This window comes from Natrix helvetica (genome assembly GCF_964273705.1).
Source record: "Natrix helvetica genome assembly, chromosome: 1".
Lineage (NCBI taxonomy): Eukaryota > Metazoa > Chordata > Lepidosauria > Squamata > Natricidae > Natrix > Natrix helvetica.
Window position 1 is genome coordinate 326,443,725 of NC_138548.1, and position 23,002 is coordinate 326,466,726.

General features: G+C 42.6%; 1 protein-coding gene across 2 annotated transcripts in view; it reads left to right on the forward strand.

Annotated features, from left to right (window-relative positions):
- Positions 1-23,002, forward strand: part of PDZRN3 (PDZ domain containing ring finger 3) — a 253,222-nt gene that overhangs the window by 179,141 nt on the left and 51,079 nt on the right. The window lies entirely within an intron of this gene.

Consider the following 23,002-nt stretch of genomic DNA (forward strand, 5'->3'; position numbering starts at 1 on the left):
AAATGCACAAACCAATCAATACACTGGGGAATGTTGTTCCCACTGGCAGGTTTCAAAAACAACCACCTCAGCCAGGTGAGCTTTCTGAACAACTTTGGAGTAACATGAATTATGATTGACAGACTACAAGGGGAGCTTTCTGTTTACCAATAATATTGTGGTATCTGTTTCTACAGGTCACATGCATTAATTTACTTACCGACAGGAATAAGACCAGTTACTGATATCAGAGTCACAAATTGTGGGAAAGGTGGCTCTATAAATAAAATGAATAAATGTTTCCTCAAATACTTACCCAAGTTGTACTCTTAGATTCCAGAAATCTGTGAGTCAGTGGTGGCTAGTTCTTTCAGAATTGTTTTTATACCATTTGATAAAATTGCTTGGGAACCCAAGTTCCCAAGAAAGGGAAAACAAAGCTTTTAATAATAATTAATCCTTCCTGGATCTTTTTTTCCTCTCTCCTTTTCACATTGCTTTCTCTGCCTGTTAAGTTCTTTCTGAAGTTCCTTCTTAAATATCCATTGCAACTTACTGTAGATTTGTACTCAAGATAAAGGGAGATGCTGTCAAAGAAACCATAATTGTGAAAAGAAAAAGAGCCACTTGATAGCAGAAACTATTTTAACTTCTCTTTATAAAAAAATGTTTACAAGCTTTGACAGATCAAAACCTACCTTTAGAAATACAACTCATTTTCTGTACATAAGTAATGTGTGCACTGATTTTTATCTTACAAAGTAGTGTCTTTACAAAATGAAAACACTTAAGTAGTTTAGCAACAATGCTGCATGTATTGTTAAATACAGAATCTGGAGGGTTTTTTAAAAAAAAACGCTCGCCAGCAGAGGGTGTTATTGTAAATCATTGAGAAAGGTGATTTTTCATAGCATTCACAATGTAGTGTATAAAATGGATCTGGTTCTATTGCTGACAGAAATAGAAAAGGAATAGAATTGCTTTTTAAACCCTCTTATGGATGTATTGTCTGTCCTGAACGATGCAATTAATCCAGAAATGATTTTGTAACTACAAACACGACATTGAGCTTACCATCAGGATGCTTTACACTAGCGGTCTACGTCCCTTTTATAAGCAGTTGCACTGTATATCTTATGTTTTACACTAAAGTAAGAATATTTTGCCTGTCATTCTGGCTTCAGAAGATAGAAAATATAGATTAATATAATGAAGCCTTGCTCCTAATTTATCCGTCTTTGGATGCAGTAGACCAAATTTTCATTTTATATATTCTCCTGAAAATAAGAGAGATATCCATTGCATACAAATGAACTGGACAAGACAGTTAATTTTATCTTAATTTTATAACAGCCATGTGATGCAAATTGTTATTTGTACCAATTTCCATGATTTGTGTAGTAACATCATTATGCAAATTATGTAAACCATCATAATGAATCCTTCCATATTTAACGGACATTTGGGAATACCAAATACCCTTTCTCCCAGACGGTATATTAAAAGAACCATTATTATTTTATTATTATGTATTTTGTGGTAGGTGGGATTTTTGTCCTTTGGGGTACATTAGAGTATCAAGTCCTTACATCACATGAGCAAACTTATTTATTTACCTTACTTTTATAAGGCCACCCACTTGTAGAGTGATTCTGAGCAGCTTATGGGGTAATAAAGTCTCACATCACTAAATGGAATACTGAAGATATAAAACATAGACCACACTGAGGAGAAAACACATCAATCATATATTTATATTTACACTTGGCCATGCATATGAATTTCCTGCTACAGGGATTTTTAAATCTATTACTCATATAATATCACAAACAATCTTTGTCTGGCTATGAAGTAATATTTTTCAATGCAACAGATTCTCCTTCTCTGTATAACTTTCTTGTAAGTCTCTTATCTTAATTGGTTCCAGACAGTTGAGAGAACCTCTGGATAAGATTTGAGGAACTTGATGAGAAATGTGCTATGAAGGGTAAAACTTGAGCGTTATGCACAATAAATCACAATTCTCACAAAGCAACAAATATAGTAATTTTTGCACTGTATTTTTTTTCAAAGTAACCTTTTCCCCAAGATTCCTCTCTTCCCCTACACTCTTTATTTGTTGAGATATTTGATCCACAATTACCATATTTTTCACTCTATAAGACACACTCCTGTTTTCAGCCTCCTCATGCCCCATTTTTGGCCTATGCATGTCACATTTTTTGCCTCCACGTGTCCTGTTTCTGGCCTCCACATGCCCCATTTTAGGCCTATGCAAGTCACATTTTTGGCCTTCGCATGCCCCATTTTTGGCCTCCTTATGTCCCATTTTTGGTCTCCACATGTCTGTCAGCGTTCTAAATACCATGTATGAAATCAATCAGAGACCAAGGCAGACTCATCCTTAAAGTTCCAATTTAATCATACAGGCAAGTTAGCACGTCTATGGAATTCCAACTCTAATGTTCTTCCTGGAATTCCACCCAGTTGAAAGTTCATGATCTATCCCCACACCCCATAATCTATCACATGTTCCAATCATCATCTTCCACACTGGCATCTACACCCCTCTGCTTCCGGTCAGGTGTCGAGGTGCGGAGACAAAAGATGACCTTGGCTTCTATAAAAGAATGACAACAATACATTACACAATTCTACTCCTTTCTATTCCCCCCTCCCAACTGCTACACTAATGAAACACATAGGAAATTATAAGAAAGTGTGGCAGGCCAAAAATCCTAAAAAGAAACATAACTACAGGCCTGACAGGTGGCCTCTCCTCAGAAGAAAAACGTTTCCTGTAAAGAGAATAACATAAACGTTATCATAATAAAATTAACCACCTCTTCTCCACCCAGGGGAACCCTTTGACTTATCGGGAAACTTCTCATTGAATTGCTTTACTAACTTCTCCACTTTTTGGTTCCCACTTTTCACCCAAGTAACTTCAGACCAAGGGTAACCCTTCCAGTTCACTAAGTACTGTAAGCGACCCCTATTCAGCCTGGAGTCTACAATTTTTTCCACCCCAGATTGTGTTTCCCCTTCTATCACTACAGGAGGAGAATGAGCTTGGGTGGATGCTCTTCTGTTAGACCCAATTACTGGTTTCAACAAGTTACAATGAAATTCTGGGTCAAATTTCCCTAGACTTCTGGGTAGACTGAGTTGAACTGTAACTGGGTTAACTATCTTCACTATTGGAAATGGACCTAGAAATTTTTGACCAAATTCCTTGCTAGACATTCCTAATCTTATGTAATTGGTAGACACAAAAACTTTGTCCCCCACATGGTAGGGTTTTTGGAGCGAGCGATGTTTCTCAGCTTGCTTCTGGTAGGCTTCTGCCGCAACTGCTAGAGCCTTCTTCGTATTCTCCCATCCTTTCTTTAGCATGTCCATCCATTCATTCAAAGACATGGAGGAAGAAGGTTCTCTAGGCAACTCAGGCATGGCAACAAATTCCATGCTGCTGTTAATCTGGAAAGGAGTAAATCCAGTGCTGCTGTGGACCGCATCGTTGTACGCCACTTCGGCAAAGGGTAGCAAGTCCGACCAGTTGTCTTGCTGATAGTCCACAAAACACCGGATGTATTGTTCCACCACCGCATTGGCTCCCTCTGCTGTGCAGTTCATGATGGGATGAACCTCTGAACTCAGTTCTTGTGTGGATCCAATGGATCTCAGGACCTCTCTCCAGAATTTGGCTGTGAACTGGACTCCGTGGTCTGAAATGATCCTCTTGGGTACTCTGTGCAGGCGATAAATGTGTTTCACAAACATTTTTGCTAATTTGTTTGCGCATGGCAATCCTGAGCAAGCCTTGAAGTGTGCTTGCTTAGAAAACAAATCAATAACTGTCCAGATTACTCTATTCCCACTGCTGTCTGGGAGTTCCACGATGAAGTCCATTGCGACCTCTTCCCATGCTCGGTTAGGGCTCTCTGCTGCAGGTGCTGTAGGTTCTGGGCTCTTGGATTCAATCATCCACGGCTGGCCTTTTTCCTCCTCCGAGGCCTCCCCCATGGTACGACTCTTCGTCACCTTAAGTTGGGGATCCTCTTCCAGAGGTTGTTGGCCCAGATGACTCTTCTGTGGTGGCATCTGGGGCCCTCTCTTTACCACCGTGGCGATTGGTACACACGTTTGTTCTTCGGCAATTCCCTCCTCCGAGGCCTCCCCCTTGGTAGGACTCTTTATCACCTTAAGTTGGGGATCCTCTTCCAGAGGTCGTTTGGGCTTTCCCCCCTCTGAGGCCTCCCCCTTGGTAGGACACTTTGCCACCTTAAGTTGGGGGTCCTCTTCCAGAGGTTTGTGGCCCAGATGACTTTTCTGTGGTGGCATCTGGGGCCCTCTCTTTACCGCCGTGGTGGTTGGTGCGCACGGTTGTGGCATTGGGGCTGGAGCCAAGCACTCTGACGCTCTGTGGCCAAGTTGACAGCAATGGTGGCATTTTATTGGCCCCCACAAGGAATGGAACAAAGTTACATCTCTAAACTTTGGAACCTCCTCATCACATTGGACTGCTCTCCACCTTGCAGCTTCCCCCTTGGTAAACCCTTCTTCCCTTGTGGAGAATGTTTCTCTGTAGGAAGGTGGGGTAAGAACCTTTTGGGGCATTGCAGATGCACATTTTCCCGCCATCCATCCCGCAGGCCTCCCTTTGGTAATACCTTCTTCCATGGAGATTTCTTCTCTGTAGGAAGGTGGGGTAAGAACCTTTTGGGGCCTTGCAGGGGAGACTGGAACCGGTGGGGAGGTCAATCCCTCGTTTGGCCACTGCCCAGTTTTCTGCCATGGTGCCATCTGCTGAGGGAGGGCAGGTGCCCACTGGCATTCCTCCCATCCATGACCTGGGGTTAAGACCCATCCCAGGGTTGCCTGCTTCACAGGTTGCAGCTCTTCCAATGATGGCTGGCTAGGGGGGGTTATGTGCCAAGGACCCTCCTGCTGGCTTGGAGGAGTTATGGGCCAAGTAGATGCCATCTGCTGGCTTGGAGCATTTTCCCATGTTGATGGCAAAGTAGGTGCCCAGTGGCATCTTGCCCATCCATACTCTGGGAAGAAAACCCAATCTGATTTTGCTTCATTTACTGGTTGCAGCCCAATTTGTGGCTGGCAAGTGAAAGATGCTGGCCAAATCCCTTCTTGCTGTCTGGATTGAAATTCCCATTTTGATAGGGAATCTGTCTCCCACTCAGTTGCAGGGTAATAAGCCATTTCATTTATTGCTGTCTGGAAGGAGTCAAAATCTCCACTCCAGGTTTTTTCCCAAGCCTTGTTTCCAAGCTGGGGGGAAGGAGGGGGAGCATGCACTCACGTTTAGTTGTCCGAAATGGTCCGGGAAGCCCATCAGAGATGATTGTATGGGGATGGCTTGAATCTCCATTCCTTTCATCTTCTAACCGGGTGTAGAAAAGTATTTTCCAGCCCCCTCTGTCCTCTTGCCAGATGCAATAAATCTGGAAGAAGATTCCTTTGCCTTTGAAGCGTCGGCTCTCAGCTTCTTATCACCAAAAGCTTTCTCATTATTTCTTCTCTGATATTTTACACTGTCCCGGTCAGCGTTGGGAATTCAGCACCCCCCATCACCAGCCCCTCCCCCCTTGCGAGGGGGAGGGTGCTGGTGCTTTATTTTAAAGGTAGAGTTGGAATAATGTCAGCGTTCTAAATACCATGTATGAGATCAATCAGAGACCAAGGCAGAATCATCCTTAAAGTTCCAATTTAATCATACAGGCAAGTTAGCACGTCTATGGAATTCCAACTCTGATCTTCTTCAACTGGAATTCCACCCAGTTGAAAGTTCATAATCTATCCCCACACTCCATAATCCATCACATGTTCCAATCATCATCTTCCACGCTGGCATCTACACCCCTCTGCTTCCGGTCAGGTGTCGAGGTGCGGAGACAAAAGATGACCTTGGCTTTTATAAAAGAATGACAACAATACATTCCACAATTCTACTTCTTTCTATTTCCCCCTCCCAACTGCTACACTAATGAAACACATAGGAAATTATAAGAAAGTGTGGCAGGCCAAAGATCCTAAAAAGAAACATAACTACAGGCCTGACAATGTCCTGTTTTTGACCTCTGTGCTCCCCAATTTCAGCCTCCATGGGTCCTGTTTTCAGCCTCTGCATGCCCCATTTTCGGCCTCCCTGTGTCCTGTTTTCGGCTTCCTTCATGAAGGCCAAAACTGAAGGCTGAAAATGGGATGCGCAGAGGCAGAAATGGTGTGTGCTGAGGCCGAAAACAGCCAAATGGTAGGGGCTGAAGGGTGGGTGGGGCTTTGACAATATGCGCTCCATAAGACGCACAGACATTTACACCCACTTTTGGTAGACAAAAAAGGGCGTCTTGTGGAGCAAAAAATACGGTAGTTAAAATGAAGTGCTTGGGCTTCAACCAGTTTATAGTATTACTTTTGAACCCTCTAAGTTGGTGGATTTAAGATAATAGTCTTGGGCCTTTTGATAAGCTTTAGTAGCATAACAAGCGATTTGTGTACTGCAAGTTAAAGGAATGCACAGGTGAGAATAATGTCCTGTTCTTTGTTTAGAGTGCATTAATGTTTTTATTGTTAGAGTACAGGAATAGTTCCCGCTACCCAAGCTATTCAGCAGTTGTTAGGATGATTACAACCAACCAACCTATGGTTCAAGCAAAGAGCCTATCACTGTTGGTTCTGTGTTTGTTTTCTCTGGTCTTGGTCCTTCTACTTCTATTCACAGACCTTTGTATTTTGTGATTTTCTCCAGTTCTTTCTCTTCTAATCTGTTGTCTCCCAGGTACTGCAATTTCCACTATTTAGACTTTTTTTCTTTCTTTCTTATGGATAGTTGTTAAGTCAGGGGTGTTATGTATGCAGCTGCTTTTCTTTTGAATTCTAAAGTTCAGGAACACTTTAGTGACTTCATTTTCTATTAGTTTGTTTATTTCAGTTCTTCAAGTTACCGTGTATTTCAGAGTATAAGACGCACCTTTTTCCCTCAAAAAAGAGGCTGAAAATCTGGTGTGTCTTATACACTGAATACAGCATTTTTTGCCTCCCAAAACCCTGCCCTCTTCACCAAAATGGCCGTGCAGAGCCTCTAGGAAGCTTTTAAAGAGCTCCTGGGGGCTGGGGAGGGCAGAAATGGGCAATAAACAGACCATTTTTTGCTCAATTCTACCCCACCCTAGCCCCCAGGAGCACTCTATATAAGCTTCCTAAAAGCTATCCATGCCCTTTTTTTTACGAAAAATGGGCCTGTTTTCATGAAAAACGGCCCATTTTTTATCATTTCCCCTCCCCCCCGAACACTCTGCAAGCCCCCTAAAGGCTATTTATGCCTTTGGGGAGGCGGAAACGGGCCCGTTTTCATGAAAAATGGGCCATTTTGGGGACATTTGCAGAGTGCAAAATCTTTTTTTTTAATTGCCTCTTCAAAACCTTGGTGCATCTTATACTCCAGTGCATCTTATACTCCGAAAAATATGGTATTCGAATACACCATTGTTATTTATAGTCAATTTGTCCAATCTTCTTACGGCAGTTACTAGGTTATGCTCTGTTTCTTCAGCTTCTTTGCATTTTCTGCCTGTTGCTGTCTTCTCAATTCTGTTTTTGCATGCAGTTGTTTTTAAGGCTTCATCTTGTGCAGCGAAAATTAGCCTCTTTGTCTCCTTCTTTAACTTTACTACTACATTGCCAGATCTGCTTTGCCTGCTGTTTTGTTTATGTATTGATCATGTAATACTTTGACATGTCATGTCTCTTTTCTGGAGCAAGACAGGAGGCTCCAGTGGATGGTATTAACATGCCCAATTGACCACGAGACTGGGATGAAGCTGAAGCCACACCTCTGTCCTTCACCCTTTACTTCCAGTTTCATCTCAGTCCAGCCAAAAAGCGAGACCTATTATTTTTCTCTCCTGTATTGCTACCATTACTGGACCCTCCTGGTAATTGCTGCATCCTTTGGAATTGCTTTCTTCTTCTGCCAGTAAGTTGCCTGGCTGGGACTTTTCTTTTACTGGCTTCCAGGGACAGTTCTTTGCCTTCTGAGGGCTGAAAAGGCTCAGGCGCCATTGCAGCAGCCATTTGGAGCCGCGCCAGCCACGTGGCTGAAACTTTTGTCCCTGGGTGATCGGGAGGCTTGCGGGCTCAGGATTTCCAGCCCCATGGCCTTTCATCGCTGAAAACCACTCGTGATCGCTCCGGTGGCTGGAATCAAGCCGCGGCGGCACTGGGAAGAGTGCGGAAAGGGCTTAAACTGTGCTTCTCTGATTGTTGCCTTGGTACCAGATCTTCTGTCCTTCAAAGTCACTCTGTGTCCTCTTGTTCTCAATGTTCTTATATGTTTTAGTCAATTTCTTTACAAAGCCACCTTTATTACAAAATAGCTCCACTGACTAATTTGGCCAGAATTGATCAACTCAATTAATAAATTAATCAATAGCTGGAATTGTTCATACATGTATATATGTTCTTCCCTTAAAAATGATGTCTAGTATTACATTGTGATGTATGTATAGTCAGAATGGGAAACCAGGAAATAATATGATAGATAGATTTTCACTCATAATGTGACGTTGATGAGTTGAAAGATCATCTTCAGCTAAAGTAACATCAGACTTGTAAGATTCTATTACTAGATAGTCAACTTACAATCACAAATGGACCAGAGTTTTGGTCCCTAAGCATTGCAGTCTTTAAGCAAATCATGATGTGACTTTTCAGTCATTTTAACAAATCACGTGAAGCAATGCATGTGGTCATTAAGTGAACCACCCAGTCATTAAGTGAATCAAGATTCCCCAGATGGCTTTGCTTGTCCAAAGCTAGCTGGAAAGGTTGTAAATCATGATCATGTGACCATAAGATGCTGAAACTGATGAAAATGTGAACCAATTATTAGTGCCCAAATTGCAATTATGTGACCATGGAGATGGGAGGACAGATCATAACTCATTTTTTCCAAGGTCAGAGTAACTTTGAACCATTATTAAGCAAATGGTCATAAATTAAAGACAACCGATATACTGTAGGCACCTTTAATAAAAATAGTTTTAGACTTACATGGCACTGGTTCCTTATAGATTTTAATGACCCATTTTCTCCAGTGTACCCAATATTGTGTGAAGCTTTCTCCCATGTGTATTAGCAATTTGACTACTAAAAACTTGGACATAGTATATAATGTACTATCATCAATGTCTATGATATGGTTGGTAAATAACAACATTTTTGGGAATTTGAGAAGGCAGTGAATGCCATCTGGAAAATGGCCACACTTTTCATTAAAGAACAATGTAATAATAAAAGACAAGGATTTTGCTGTAGACAGTTTTCTGCAGATGAAGTAGCTCACCATTCTCACCAGTAAGGGAGCTGTAACTTTCTGAAAAATGGCTCATAATGATATTCATGTCTCTCTCTGGCTCAAAATCCATTCTTAATTAGAACATTTCAAAGAACTGGCAATAGGATTTTTCCCTTTCGTTTATTTATAAATAATGCAATATTTTTGTTCAATTATCTACAAAAAAATCCCTTACATCTCATGATAGAAGGATTTTATGTAGGCATAGCTATGTACACATGTATTGAAAAACAGCCCAGTATACATTAAAATAAAAATAATAGTAATGCATAAAGATTAAACTCACATGGCTGATAGATGCCTGGTCCACTATATTCCTTCCAAGAATTGCAGCATGTTTAGTTAAGCTAAAACATTAAACCAAAGATGGTATATAGCTATTGTGCTTTGCTTATAAGAAAGTATCTTTACTCCTTAAAATGATAAATGTTTGGGTGAATAGATTTCATAATATTTTACATATATACATCTGTTCAACGCTAGGAAGCAGGTGGCAAGAATTCACAGGGGAGGAAGCAGTGGGGACATTTACTTGAAGCTTTACTGTCACATGTCAAATACTGGAAGGAAAAACAGGCATCAGGAGCAGTGGGGAAAGTACACGTTTAATAAATGGGTTGCGTTATGTTCATTAATAATGAAAAGGAAGGTCATGGCTCATTTTCAGAAGCACCAAAATAAGCAGGAAAGCTGTGTACATTGAAACTGAGTCAATTGAAGGGTGGTGCTGTAAAGCATTGATCCATATTTTCTGACATGGCCACTCAGCCAGATTCTGACCAAGAGAAGTTTTTATGATGCAGAAGATGATGGTAGATTCAGATACCAACAGAAGATACTTTTCCACATACCTCCCCAATATATATACCTCGATGTTTCAAGCAGCTCACCCAACAGGCACCGAAGAGAGATCTGGGGTGTGTGTGTATATACATATATACATACATACATACATACATACATACATACATACATACATACATACATACACACACACACACACACACACACACACACACACACACACACACACATATATATATATATATATATATATAACATTTTTACAAGGTGATCTGGGCAACTTACAAATTAAAAAAAAATTAAAAGTTAGTTAAAAGATTAAACATCACCAAGTTAAAATGTTATTAAGGACTATACTAAAAACCAAACTAAGAGAGCTAAGAGACAGATAGGAAGGTGGTAAGGTCTTCTAACCTTATAAATCACCTTCATTTTTAAATAATTAAAAAAATAATTATTTTTAAATTTTATATGATCGCCCATCTCCTAAACTGACTCGATGATGTACAACTAAGTTAAAAAAGAATGATAGATGGATGGACAGATGGATAGATGGATGGATGGATGGATAGATGGAAGATTGTCTAGGTCTGTGATGGCGAACCTGTGGCATGCATCCATCCATCCATCTTCTTTTTTCATTCTCCGTGGCACGCGGAGCCCTGTCTGCGGACACGCAAGCTGTCGCCCAGCTCAGCTCCACTGGGCATGTGCGTGCACCTCCTGCTGGACAGCTGATTTTTGAGTCTCTGCCGCGCATGCTGGAGATGTGTATGCATGAACGGGGCGAGGGTCATGCACACATGCATGGGGTGGGACGCATTGCATTATGGGTGTGGGCACAAGTGATATCGTGCATGCACACGATTTCAGCACACAAGGAGAAAAAGTTAGCCATCCCTGGTCTAGGTACTTCAGTTAAGTCTTCTTGTCTTTCTATCCTGCCCGTGGTTCTTTGACATAACTATAAAATCTGAAAGCAATATCTTCAAAAACTGTTGAACATTTCAAAATAAATTTCCCATTTGTCTCTGAAATTACTCAATTGATGAAAGTTGGCATCAGCTAACTTTCTAAGAGTTTTGTCCAGGTTCATTCTTTCTATTAGATGTTCAGTATACCAAGAGATGAAATTGCCTCCCAATCAATAAATAAATACATTTTATAAATATATAAAGTTTTCAGGTGTCTTTTTAACAATGAATGCATCATGAAGAGAAAAGCCCTCTTAAAATGAATGCATTTTGAGATAAGAGATTGTTCTAGTGATTCTTTCTCTGTGTCAGCGTAAAAAAAATGCAGTCTCTTGTTGTTGTTGTTAGAGAAAGGAATCATAGTATGTTTTAATGTATTGCAAATTCTGGTAAATTCCTGGGGAATTAAAAACCTAGCCAAGCCCATTAGTCGAGGCATGGAAAATGCTCCTTTCTTAGTCAAATCATTTATCCATCTAGTTCAAAGAGAGGTGTTTTCCCTATCTCCTGATTCTTTGAATTGGACCTCCTAAAAGAAGATATGTCATACCATGTCATGGTTCTCCACCCAAGGTCATTTCTTTGGTAGAAGTTCAATGAAGTATCCAGGAATTGCTTACCTGTGTCTATGTTTTGTTAATTTTCTCCAGGTGATAAAAATGGTAGAGCTTAAGAAGAAAGGAAACCTAGAAAATATTCTGAAATCTTGTCAGTTTCATTGAAGAGTCAAGCAAAGTTTGGAATCCTCTTTATTTTTATTTTGTTTGTAGAATTTTATAGTTTGCTAAATGGTATTGTAACGGAGTGAGCTCCCATTACTTGTCCCAGCTTCTGCCAAACTAGTAGTTCGAAAGCAAGTAAAAATGCAAGTAGAAAAATAGGAATCACCTTTGGTGGGAAGGTAATAGTGCTCCATGCGCCTTTGGCGTTCAGTCATGCTGGCCACATGACCATGGAGATGTCTTTGGACAGCGCTGACTCTTCAGATTTGAAACTGAGATGAGCACCGCCCTCTAGAGTTGGGAACGACAAGCACATATGTGCAAGGCTAACCTTTACCTTTATTGTAAAGGGAAAAAAGCAGTGATTTACAACTTTTTTTCAGTGCAGCAGGTACATTAAAATTTATAACCTCAACCTTTTGTTTTAATATTTCTAACTAATTCAAACCATTTCTATAGCAGCAAAATCAATATAATCATCAAAACCTAAATTAAAAATTTCATTTCTTTCATATCTGCAAAAACACTCGGGGTCACTTTACTGGATTTTTTGGAGGGGAATATATTTTTATTATTTTTACATTTAAAACAATGCAGTACCGCGAAGTCGAAGTGACTTTTCATGGCTGCTCCCCGAGCTTAGCTCAACTTCTCAGTTGCATGTTTCTTGGTGAACCAGGATATTCTTGAATGTTTAAGAAAAGGAATGGATATTTGGAAATAAAGATTTAATTCAGTATCGGAAGTGTTGTTTGTTAGTTTCTAAGGCACTTTAGTTTAAAGCAAAACAATTTAAGAACTCAAACACCTTTCAGTGAGCTCAGGCTTTAAGAGAAGCACACGTTATATGTTTTAATGTAAGCAATTGTTAGAAGAAATGTCCATCTGGATTCAGTTCCAAGTGGGGAAAAAGACACTGGAGGCTGCTTGGAAAGATGATTTTAATGGTGGGCAGGACCACATGGCTTGAGGTCCTGGGGGGGGGGAAGATAATCACATGCTTCAAGATGTTGGGTAAAGAAGAAAAAGAAGGGCTTGCTGAGAGTTCCTGGGGTTTTTATACTCTGTTTGGCCCCACCTCTCTGTTTCCTGTTCCTGTGTAAGGAATGTATTCTGATTGGTTGTCAGACTCCCACGGGACCATGCAGGGACAACCTAGGTTGTGTTTTGAGTCCAAGCTTCGTTGAGCATTGCTTCTTCCCAGGTGCCCTGTGGTGAGATAGATAATAGGAGAAGGATAATACTATCATACCTTAATTCCATTACCCTGGAGCTGAAGGGAGATGGTCTTTGCCATGTAGAATAGACTGCCTCAGGCATTTTAATGGCCCATTGAGAAAGGTGGGGGCTATTAAGAGTGAATCTGTTTCCTGTCTAAAAACATGTTTCTCCATTTCTTATCCAGGGAAATATAATATTCTGCCTTTTCAATATTTCCTAGGATATTTCATTCTTCTAGGAGAGGGGTGGGTGCTAACTTCCTACACATGAAAGAAGTCACTCAAGTTTCATTTCAATTAATCCACTTCAATATCATTTTTTAGATCTGAGATTGCTCAGTTGGAAATTTTTACTGGAAAATTAAATAGGAGGGTGAAAAGGTTCATTTTCCAAGCTTGTGGGTTGGTTTCTAAACATTTTGTACCAGCCAAGATAACATCTTCAGCAGAGTTCAGAAGATATCCATTTTCTTCTGTTTATAAGGCCTACAGGTGTGGGTGTGTCAAATGAGAGTCTTGTGATGGGTTAGATGTGAGTCATCAGTGAGTCTTGTAATGAATCTGGTGACCCATCACATCAAGTCAGAGTCATTCGAAGGTGAACTGCTGGTGGGGGAGTTGCATGGGTTGGTTGAGGATCGGTGCTGTTTTTGGTTGGCTGTGTAGTTGATTTGGATTCTTAGGGGTTTGTAGGCTGGTTGTAGGTCAATGTGTCTGTTGATGGAATTGCTTGTGGAGACTTTGATAAACTCACAAGTGTGGCAGGTGGTAGCCATCACAAGACTCATTGATGACTCACACCTGACCCATCACAAAAACCTCACTTGACATGCCCACACCTTATAAACAGAGGAACACTGCCAATGACATCCCCTAAAGTCTGCTGAAGATATTACCTAGCCTGGTAATAAAATGTTTGGAAACAACCCACAAGCTTGGAGAATGAACCTTCACTTTCAACCTATACCTGAGCTACAGATATTCGCCACTATTGCAAAGTTAAATGTGTTTAACAAGTCAATGTTTTTCCATTCAATTAAAAAACATGTTTTAGTCTTAGTAATTACTACTTTGCCATTTGTAGATGAAAAGAGAAACGGGAAGTTTAGAGGCTCACGTATACAGATACTTGAAAGCCTATTCCTAAACAAAACTGCTGTTACACTTTTTAAAAAGAAAGACTGCCCACTCCAGTGAAAAAATTAAATGAAGCTGTAAAAGGGATTAACCTTAATTTTGAACCTCTTTTCTCTTTACCTGAGGGAGAAAAAGAGATTTAGAAAACAGGTGTTGTCCCCAGCTGCGTTTGTAATAAAGTTAGTGTTTTTCCTTCCTCAAAGTGCAGATATCTTTTAAAGTAGCTAAAGCAGGACATAAAGGGATCCAAACATTTGTAGTCTAACAGAATTGACATTTTTGATAATACAAATTCCCAAGTTACTATGATTTTATATAAAGTTCTTTGCTTTTTTCATAAGGACAAAGTTATCATACTGAGAGGTTAGCCTTCATTTAGAGTTCAGTGGATGTTACTCACAGAGCAATTTAGGTAAATTGTAACCTAAATCACATTTCAGTAATAAACATTACAGTTCTTTCTAGGCTTACTAGGTTGCTCAAAGAGCAATAAATCCTTCTAAGTTTAATAGTCTTACAAGTAAATGGGTAGACTGTTAATAGCTTATTAATAAAAATGTTACTCTTACAAACAGTTGCTGTTCATATAAGAAATATATATTTATAAGAAAACTGCAGAGGAGCAGGGGACAAAGCTCAGTTTTTTACACCTTGCATTTCGCATCCAAAAAAATCCCACGTTCTGTTCCCAGCATTTTCATATAGGACTCCATATGCATTCTTATCTCAAACCATGTCAGAGTAGATACCAATAATATATATGTATACATCCAAACTAGACTGCATTGTTTCATTATGTCATATAATATATGTGGGTATGTGGATATATGCATATTTATTTGTTTGTTTGATGGTTTGTTTGTCATATTTAGGTAGTGCACTTTAGAGGTGGTGACACTTTGAAGCCTGTATGCAATGAAATTTCATTTTAATGTATGCTGATTAGTGTAGATTTAGTGACAATAAAGTTATTCTAAAATCTAAGTCTAACTCAAATGTATTTATGGGTAGTGTGTATCAGTCAGCCAGCTAGAGGTAGATGGAGAACGTTTAAAAGCAAAAATATGGCAGAGCTTTTACTAGTCCAGGTGAAAAACCAACAATATCCAGCAGTGGTGGGATTCAATTTTTTTTACTACCAGTTCTGTGGGTGTGGTTTGGTGGGCATGGCAGGGGAAGGATACTGTAAAATCTCCATTCCACTCCAGGGGAAGGTTACTGCAAAATCCCCATTCCCTCCCAATCAGCTGGGATTCAGGAGGCAGAGAATAGATGAGGCAGAGGTGGTATTTACTGATCAAAAATTCCGCTACCCGTTCTCTAGAACTGGTCAGAACCTACTGAATACCACCTCTGGTATCCAGGTCAGGATGGAGCACTGCTTGAAGATGAGAATAAAAATATACAATCAGGCAGAGTCTGATATCAATTACACAATGTAACCCGATGGGATCCAGGAAGTGGGTCTTCTCTGTTATATTGCCTCCTCTCTGGAACAATGCCCCCCTCAGATATTCTCTCAAACCTTTTCAACAAAGATCATAAAATCTGGGTCTTCCTCCAGTCTTTGGAGCAGAGTAATTGGGGACCCCTGTGTTTTCATGGCATTGGCTCTCTTTTTCTGGATGTCTGTTTTGTATTTTTTATCAAAATGTTTTATTGTGTTTTTAGGGGGTTCTAGGAAAGGGAGGGGGGATAACCAGGCCAGGAGGGAAGCCAACGCCAGACGAACAGGTGAGTCTACGAAGGAAGTGAGCGGGGTGAGGGGGGAGAGGGAACAAGTAATTCCAGTAGAGGGTTGTTTTATTACAACGGTCGCGGGGAGGGGGGGATGCGAGGACAAGAAAAGATCGCAAGGTCGGTTGGGAGACCGTGGCTGCTGGCTACGCCCGGTCGCTTGTACCAACCCCCGCAGCCTAGGTGGTCGGGAACTACAGAGCCAGGGCCTTAGGCTGATGCTCTGCAATGCAAGGTCAGTGACCAACAAGGCCCCCCTCATTAACGAGTTGATCTCGGAGGGGGAGCTAGACCTTGCAGGGATAACGGAAACCTGGTTGGGCCACGAGGGTGGTTTACCCCTCGTGGAAATGTGCCCACCGGGTTTCCGCGCATTCCATCAGCCTCGGGCCCTGGGTAAGGGTGGTGGGGTGGCGGTAGTTATACGGGATTGTCTAGAGCCGAGGGAGTTCACTGTTCCTCAGATACCCGGGTGTGAGTCGCTGGGTATGAAATGGGGCCCAGGGAGGCAGTGGGGTCTGCTGATTGTATACTTGGCTCCTCGCTATACGTCAGCGGCCTTGCCCGAGCTCCTCGAGCTGGTCTCGGAGACGGCGGTTGAGATTCCCAGACTCTTGGTTATGGGGGATTTCAACCTGCCGTCGACGGGAGCAGCGTCTGAGGTGGCTCGGGAGTTCATGGCTTCCATGACAGCCATGGGCCTGACCCAACTAATTCAGGGCCCCACACATGAAGGCGGCCACACACTGGACCTTATCTTTGTATCTGAACAGTGGACGAGTGATCTGGGAATAGGGGATTTAGAGATTATGCCCCTGTCATGGTCAGATCACTCATATCTCCAGCTCGACTTCCCTGGCGCTACCCTCCACCGCGAGGAGGCGGAACCAGTATGTTCAAGCTGGTACCGCCCCAAGCACTTGATGGAACCGGATAGGTTCCAGGCGGAGCTTGGGCCGTTACCTGTAGCCCTAACCCGCGCTCGGTCGGAGGACCTAGTCGACGCCTGGAATAGGGCGACGGCGGGGGCCTTAGACCGGGTCGCGCCTCTGCGACCTCTCCTGCGGCAGCGAGCCACCCGGGCCCCTTGGTATACCGAGGAGCTCAGGGTGATGAAGCGCCATAGGAGACGTCTAGAGAGCAGGTGGAGGTCCTCACGCTCCGAATCTGACCGAACACAGGTAAGAGCCTTTTTACGGACTTACCTTGTGGCATTGAAAGCGGCCAAACGTAGGCATTGTGCCGCTCTCATTGCGTCTGCGGATAACCGCCCTGCCGCCCTGTTTAGGGTGACCCGCTCTCTCCTGTTGCAGGAGACGCGGGAGGCGCCCTTGCAGGGAAGAGCAGAGGAGTTTGGAGAATATCTGCAAGACAAAATCGATCAGATCCGGAGCGGGTGGACCTCCGTCAGTGGACCAGACGAGCCGCCAACAGCGAGTCTTGAGAGACCACTCTGGGAGGAGTTTGACTCTGTTGCCCCCGAGGATTTGGACAGGTTACGTGGGCGGCTGCGACCCACCACTTGTTTAACGGACCCGTGCCCCTCCTGGCTGGTACTGGCAGCCTGGGAGGTGACACGAGGCTGGCTCCTGGGCCTGGTGAGCGCATCACTGGGTGAGGGATACTTACCAACCGCCTTGAAAGAGGCGGTGGTGAGACCCTTGCTCAAGAGGCCTTCGCTCGACCCAATGGAGCTAGCTAACTATCGTCCAGTCTCCAACCTCCCCTTCGTGGCGAAGGTTGTTGAGAATGTGGTGGCGCAGCAGCTCCCGCGACACCTAGACGAATCCGATTATCTAGACCCACGCCAGTCCGGCTTCCGACCCGGGCACAGCACCGAGACAGCCTTGGTCGCGTTGGTCGATGATCTCTGGAGGGCCAGAGATAGGGGTTGCTCCTCTATCCTGGTCCTATTAGACCTCTCGGCGGCTTTTGATACCATCGACCATGGTATCCTATTGCGCCGGTTGGAGGGGATGGGAGTCGGAGGCACCGTTTTGCGGTGGTTCGGCTCCTACCTCTCCGACCGGAAGCAATGTGTGTTGACAGGGGGACAGAGGTCGTCCCTGAGGCCACTCACTTGTGGGGTGCCACAGGGGTCGGTCCTCTCGCCTCTCCTGTTCAACGCATATGTGAAGCCGCTGGGTGAGATCATCCGTGGTTTTGGGGTTGAGTACCATCTCTACGCTGATGATACTCAGCTGTATATTTCAACCCCAAACCACCCCAACGAGGCTGTCGAAGTGATGTCCCGGTGTTTGGAGGCCGTCGGGGTCTGGATGGGGGACAACAGACTCAAACTCAACCCCTCCAAGACCGAGTGGCTGTGGTTGCCGGCACCACGGTTCAGCCAGCTGACTCCATCGCTGGCCATAGGGGGCGAACAGTTGTCCCCTGTGGAGCGGGCGCGCAATTTGGGTGTCCTCCTTGATGCCCGGCTGTCAATGGAGGACCATGTGGCAGCCGTGGCAAGGGGGGCATTCCACCAGGTTCGCCTGGTGCGCCAATTGCGCCCCCTACTGGACCGGAGTGCCTTGCGCACGGTCACTCATGCGCTGGTGACGTCTCGCCTGGACTACTGCAACGCCCTCTACATGGGGCTTCCCTTGGGACGCGTCCGGAGACTGCAGCTAGTTCAGAATGCAGCCGCGCGGGTTATTATGGGAAGTACCCGTTACTCCCACGTAACACCTCTCCTGCGCGAGCTGCACTGGCTACCTGTAGCCTTTCGGGTGCGTTTCAAGGTATTGATCACCATCTTTAAAGCGCTCCATGGCGGAGGACCTAGTTATCTGCAGGATCGCATCCTACCACACACGTCCCTGCGACCTATCCGCTCACACAGGGAGGGCCTTCTCCTGGTGCCGTCCGCTAGGCAATGCCAGCGGGCGACACCTAGGAGTAGATCCTTCTCTGTGATGGGCCCAACCCTCTGGAATGACCTCCCCCCCGACATTAGAACCACTATTGACCTCCGCTCCTTCCGACAGAAACTGAAGACACACCTGTTCCGACTGGCTGGTTTGGCATAATTTACAACGTCTACCCCCCCCTGGCATATACTTTTTACTGGCTTTTAGAGGGATAGTGTATAAATTGTATGATATTTTAAATTTTATATTGTTTATTTATTAGCTGTACAGTTTTGGTCTATTTTATCCTCCTCCTATGCATACATGTATTTTATTTGGTGTTTTTTAATACGGACTGTACACCGCCCCGAGTCCCTTTCGGGAGAGGGGGCGGTATATAAGTGCTAATAATAAAATAAATAATAAATAAATAAAATATAGAATTGTCATTACTTTATTCTTAATTATTTCATGCTGTACTCTGCCCAGAGTCAGGATGGAGTCAGACAGCCCAATACATACTCATCCACTCACTGATTGGGGATAATACAGTACCAGGAAATGAGTGCTGTGTAAGAGGATATATAAGATTTTTGTTAGCTGCAAAGTTGTGTCCGACCCACCGTGATCCCATTGACAATGTTCCCCCAGGCCTTCCTGTCCTCTACCATCCTCTGGAGTCCATTTAAGCTCACGTCTACTGCTTCTGTGATTCCAGCCAGCCACCTCATTCTCTCTCGTCCCATTCTTCTCTTGCCCTCAATCTTTCCCAGCATTAGGCTCTTCTCCAGTGAGTCCTTCCTTCTCATTAGGTGGCCAAATTATTTGAGTTTCATCTTCAGGATCTGGCCTTCTAAAGAGCAGTCAGATTTGGCCTCCTCTAGCACTGACCAGTTTGATTGCCTTGCAGTCCAAGGGCTTCGCAGGAGTCTTCTCCAGCACCAGAGTTCAAAGGCCTCAATTCTTTGGTGCTCAACCTTTCTTATGGTCCAACCTCCACAGCCATACATTGCAACTGGGAAAACTATAGCCTTGACTATACACACTTTTGTTGGCAGGGTGATGTCTCTACTTTTTAGTATGCTGTCTAGATTTGCCATAGCTTTCCTATATAAGATTAAAGAGCTGCATAATTATAAGTTATGGTAGACATTTGATATTGAACTGTAACAAAAATCACATTATAATGCCCAAGCATACAGTCTTTAATACAGATCAATGAATCTTTATACCCTGACTTCACCAGCCAGTATGGTCATTGGTGAGAACTCTTGGAAACAGAAGTTGACTCATCTTGTAAATATTCAGACAGGAAAGAGTATTACACATGTTGCTGTTAGTAGGTATAAAATGGAGCTTAAAAAGTCAAAATAACATCTCCATCGTGACACTTTCAGTGGCTCTGGGGAAAAGAATGTTTTGATGCACTATATACGGTAAGTGATATAAATGGATCCACTTTCTTTATCTCTTTACAGAACCTCTATTATGACATATGCCTTTCTTGCTCTGCCTTACTCTCTTCACATTCCTTTGGGATCAAAGTTCTCAAACAGAGATGCCATATTCTATTCCCTTGTTCCTCAAATGGATAATAGTAAAATTAGGAGAATGTTCTTTTGTACTCCCAGGAATAAAGAGTCATGATATTGGTAGAAGTAAAGCTGTGATCTTATCTATAGAAAGTGAAGTCTAAAAGTTGCTGCTCTGCATAGTATCTTTCTATAGAAACAAAAAAATAGGTTGCATTGGCAAGGAATGACCGATTCCTTGTTGCATAACTTGTAGTTTGTGATACATTGATGAAACAAAATTCCCTAATTAGATGCATAAAATAGACTGTTGACTTGGGTGGTTAGCATAGTATAGGTAGTCCTCAACTTACGACAACAACTGAGCCTAAGTGAGTTTTGGAACTTCACAACCTTTCTTGCCACAGTTGTTAAGTGAATCACAGTTGTTAAGTTAGTAGCACAATTGTAAAGTGAATCTGGCTTCCCCGTTGACATTGCTTGTCAGAAGGTCGCAACAGTTGATCACATGATGCCAGGAAACAGCGACAGCATAAACATGAATCAGTTGCCAGCATTCAGATTTTGATCACATGACCATGGGGATGCTGCAACACTGTCCAGCAGTCATAACTCACTTTTGTAGTGTTGTAATTTTGAATGATCCCTAAACAAAAGGTTGTAAATTGAGAACTACATGTATAATGAAGTAGTGTAGTATAGTGTAGTATAATATTGTACACCGCTAAGACCTCTCTCTCTCTGAGGGAGATGGTCAGTTTAGAAATAGGAAGTTTGACATGACATGACATGGAAAACATTTTTCATTCTTTCAGCTGTACTTCTGGATCCAATGATTTACCTTCGTATAAAGCAAAATTTCTCAAACTTCTCAATTCACATCACTTTTAATATCTCTGTAATTGTTTTGGGGTATCCATAGTGATTTTCAAACTGTGCATTTGGACAGATAGAGCAGTTCTGTTTATTGAGTAGTAAAATATCTAGTGACATCCTTTCAACACTGTAAATATAAATTGATGAGCATACACAAGACGGATTATATGACAATACAGGTAGTCCTTGGACTATGGTGGTAATTGGGACTGGAATTTCAGTTGCTAAGTGAAGCAGCTGTAAAGTGTGATGCCACTGAGATCATTTAGTGACAGCAATCCCAATTGCCATTGTAACCCCAGAACTGCACAAGTTGTTAACAGGAAGATGTGAGAAGCACAGGGAGAAGTGTTATGGGGGAGGAGTGCTGGAGGCAGTGATATAGATTTTGGATGAGCCAATGGAGGCTGCAGGCAGGAGGTCCATGGACAGGTGCTTTAGAGTCACAAGCAGACCAAGAGGGGCTACTGGTATGTGCTATAGAGTGAAGGGCTGAGATCTCTGGGATCTTGCACTTTGTAGTGGGGCTCCTCAGGAGGAAAAGCAACTTACCGAAGCAACTTGTAATCTTCCCTACCAATTTCCCCATTGACAATTCCCATTAACTTTGCCTGTGGAAAGCTGGCAAGAGAGATTGCAAATTGGGGTCACGTGACCATGTAATGCTGCAATGGTCATTAAGTGCAACCTGCTTGCCAGATCAAGGACCATCTGTATATAAATGATGATGCCTTTACACAAATGCTACAACTTACGCATATTTGCTTCAGACAACACCTACAAACATAAGTTAAGTAATTTACATAGATTTACAAGAATTCTTTTTAGAGTCAAATTAAAATGTCTCCAGGCATTCGAAATTTTGAAGCGGAAGCAATTAACTTCTGTTTTAGGTTGATAGATTTTTAATGCAGGTTTTTATGCCTCTTAAATTTGTTCGGTTATGTTATTCAAGCTTTACAAACCATAATGTATAAACTGTAAGTATGTATAAACAATATTGATATTGTAAAACGTGCTCAATGCATAAAATGAAAACAAACTGAAGGGGGGACCGTTTTCGGCTGCCACGGCCTCCTGTAACCTCTGCTGGTGAAAACGGAACTCAGGAGGGCCGCTCCATTTTTGCTGGCAGAAGCCAGTCCTTTTCCTGGGCGCTGCTCTGGAGAGTCAATGGTAATTCACTGTTTCCAGGGTGGCCCCTCAGGCCAAATCTAAGTACCCCGTGGGCCAGATCTGGCCCCCGGGCCTTGAGTTTGACACCCCTGCTCTAGACTTTTGACCAAACAGTCATCACCTTCTAGTAGCAGCCTTCTGTGGAAGAAATGCCTAACCTAAAAGGAGGTCATGTCAGAGAGGGATATGGTAATAGGTGTGCTGCAACAGACACAACACTTGTGAACTTTTATTGCCTTTTGTCCATCACAACATAAGGGTTTTTTTTAAAAAAATCCACACACATGATTAATGTGTTTCAGATGTCCTTTGCATTCCCTTGCTTGGAAGACTTTCCATTTGGATTTGTGCCTAGGCCTGCCATTTTTCATTTCAAGGTGTCATCTTTTCTTGATTAGGAACATTCATCATCTATTGCCTTAATGGTCTGTTCTATCATTCTGTTTCTCAGTCATGGCTTCATAGTATTGATGTCTTGTTACATATAGATAGCTCATTTTTGTGTTACATTCTTGACTGACCATTTGAATTACTCACTTTTCACTCTAAATCTTCTCCTTTACAATATTCTTTCTGAATTTGACCTAATCCTTTCTCAGATGCAAAAACCCCAAAAAACA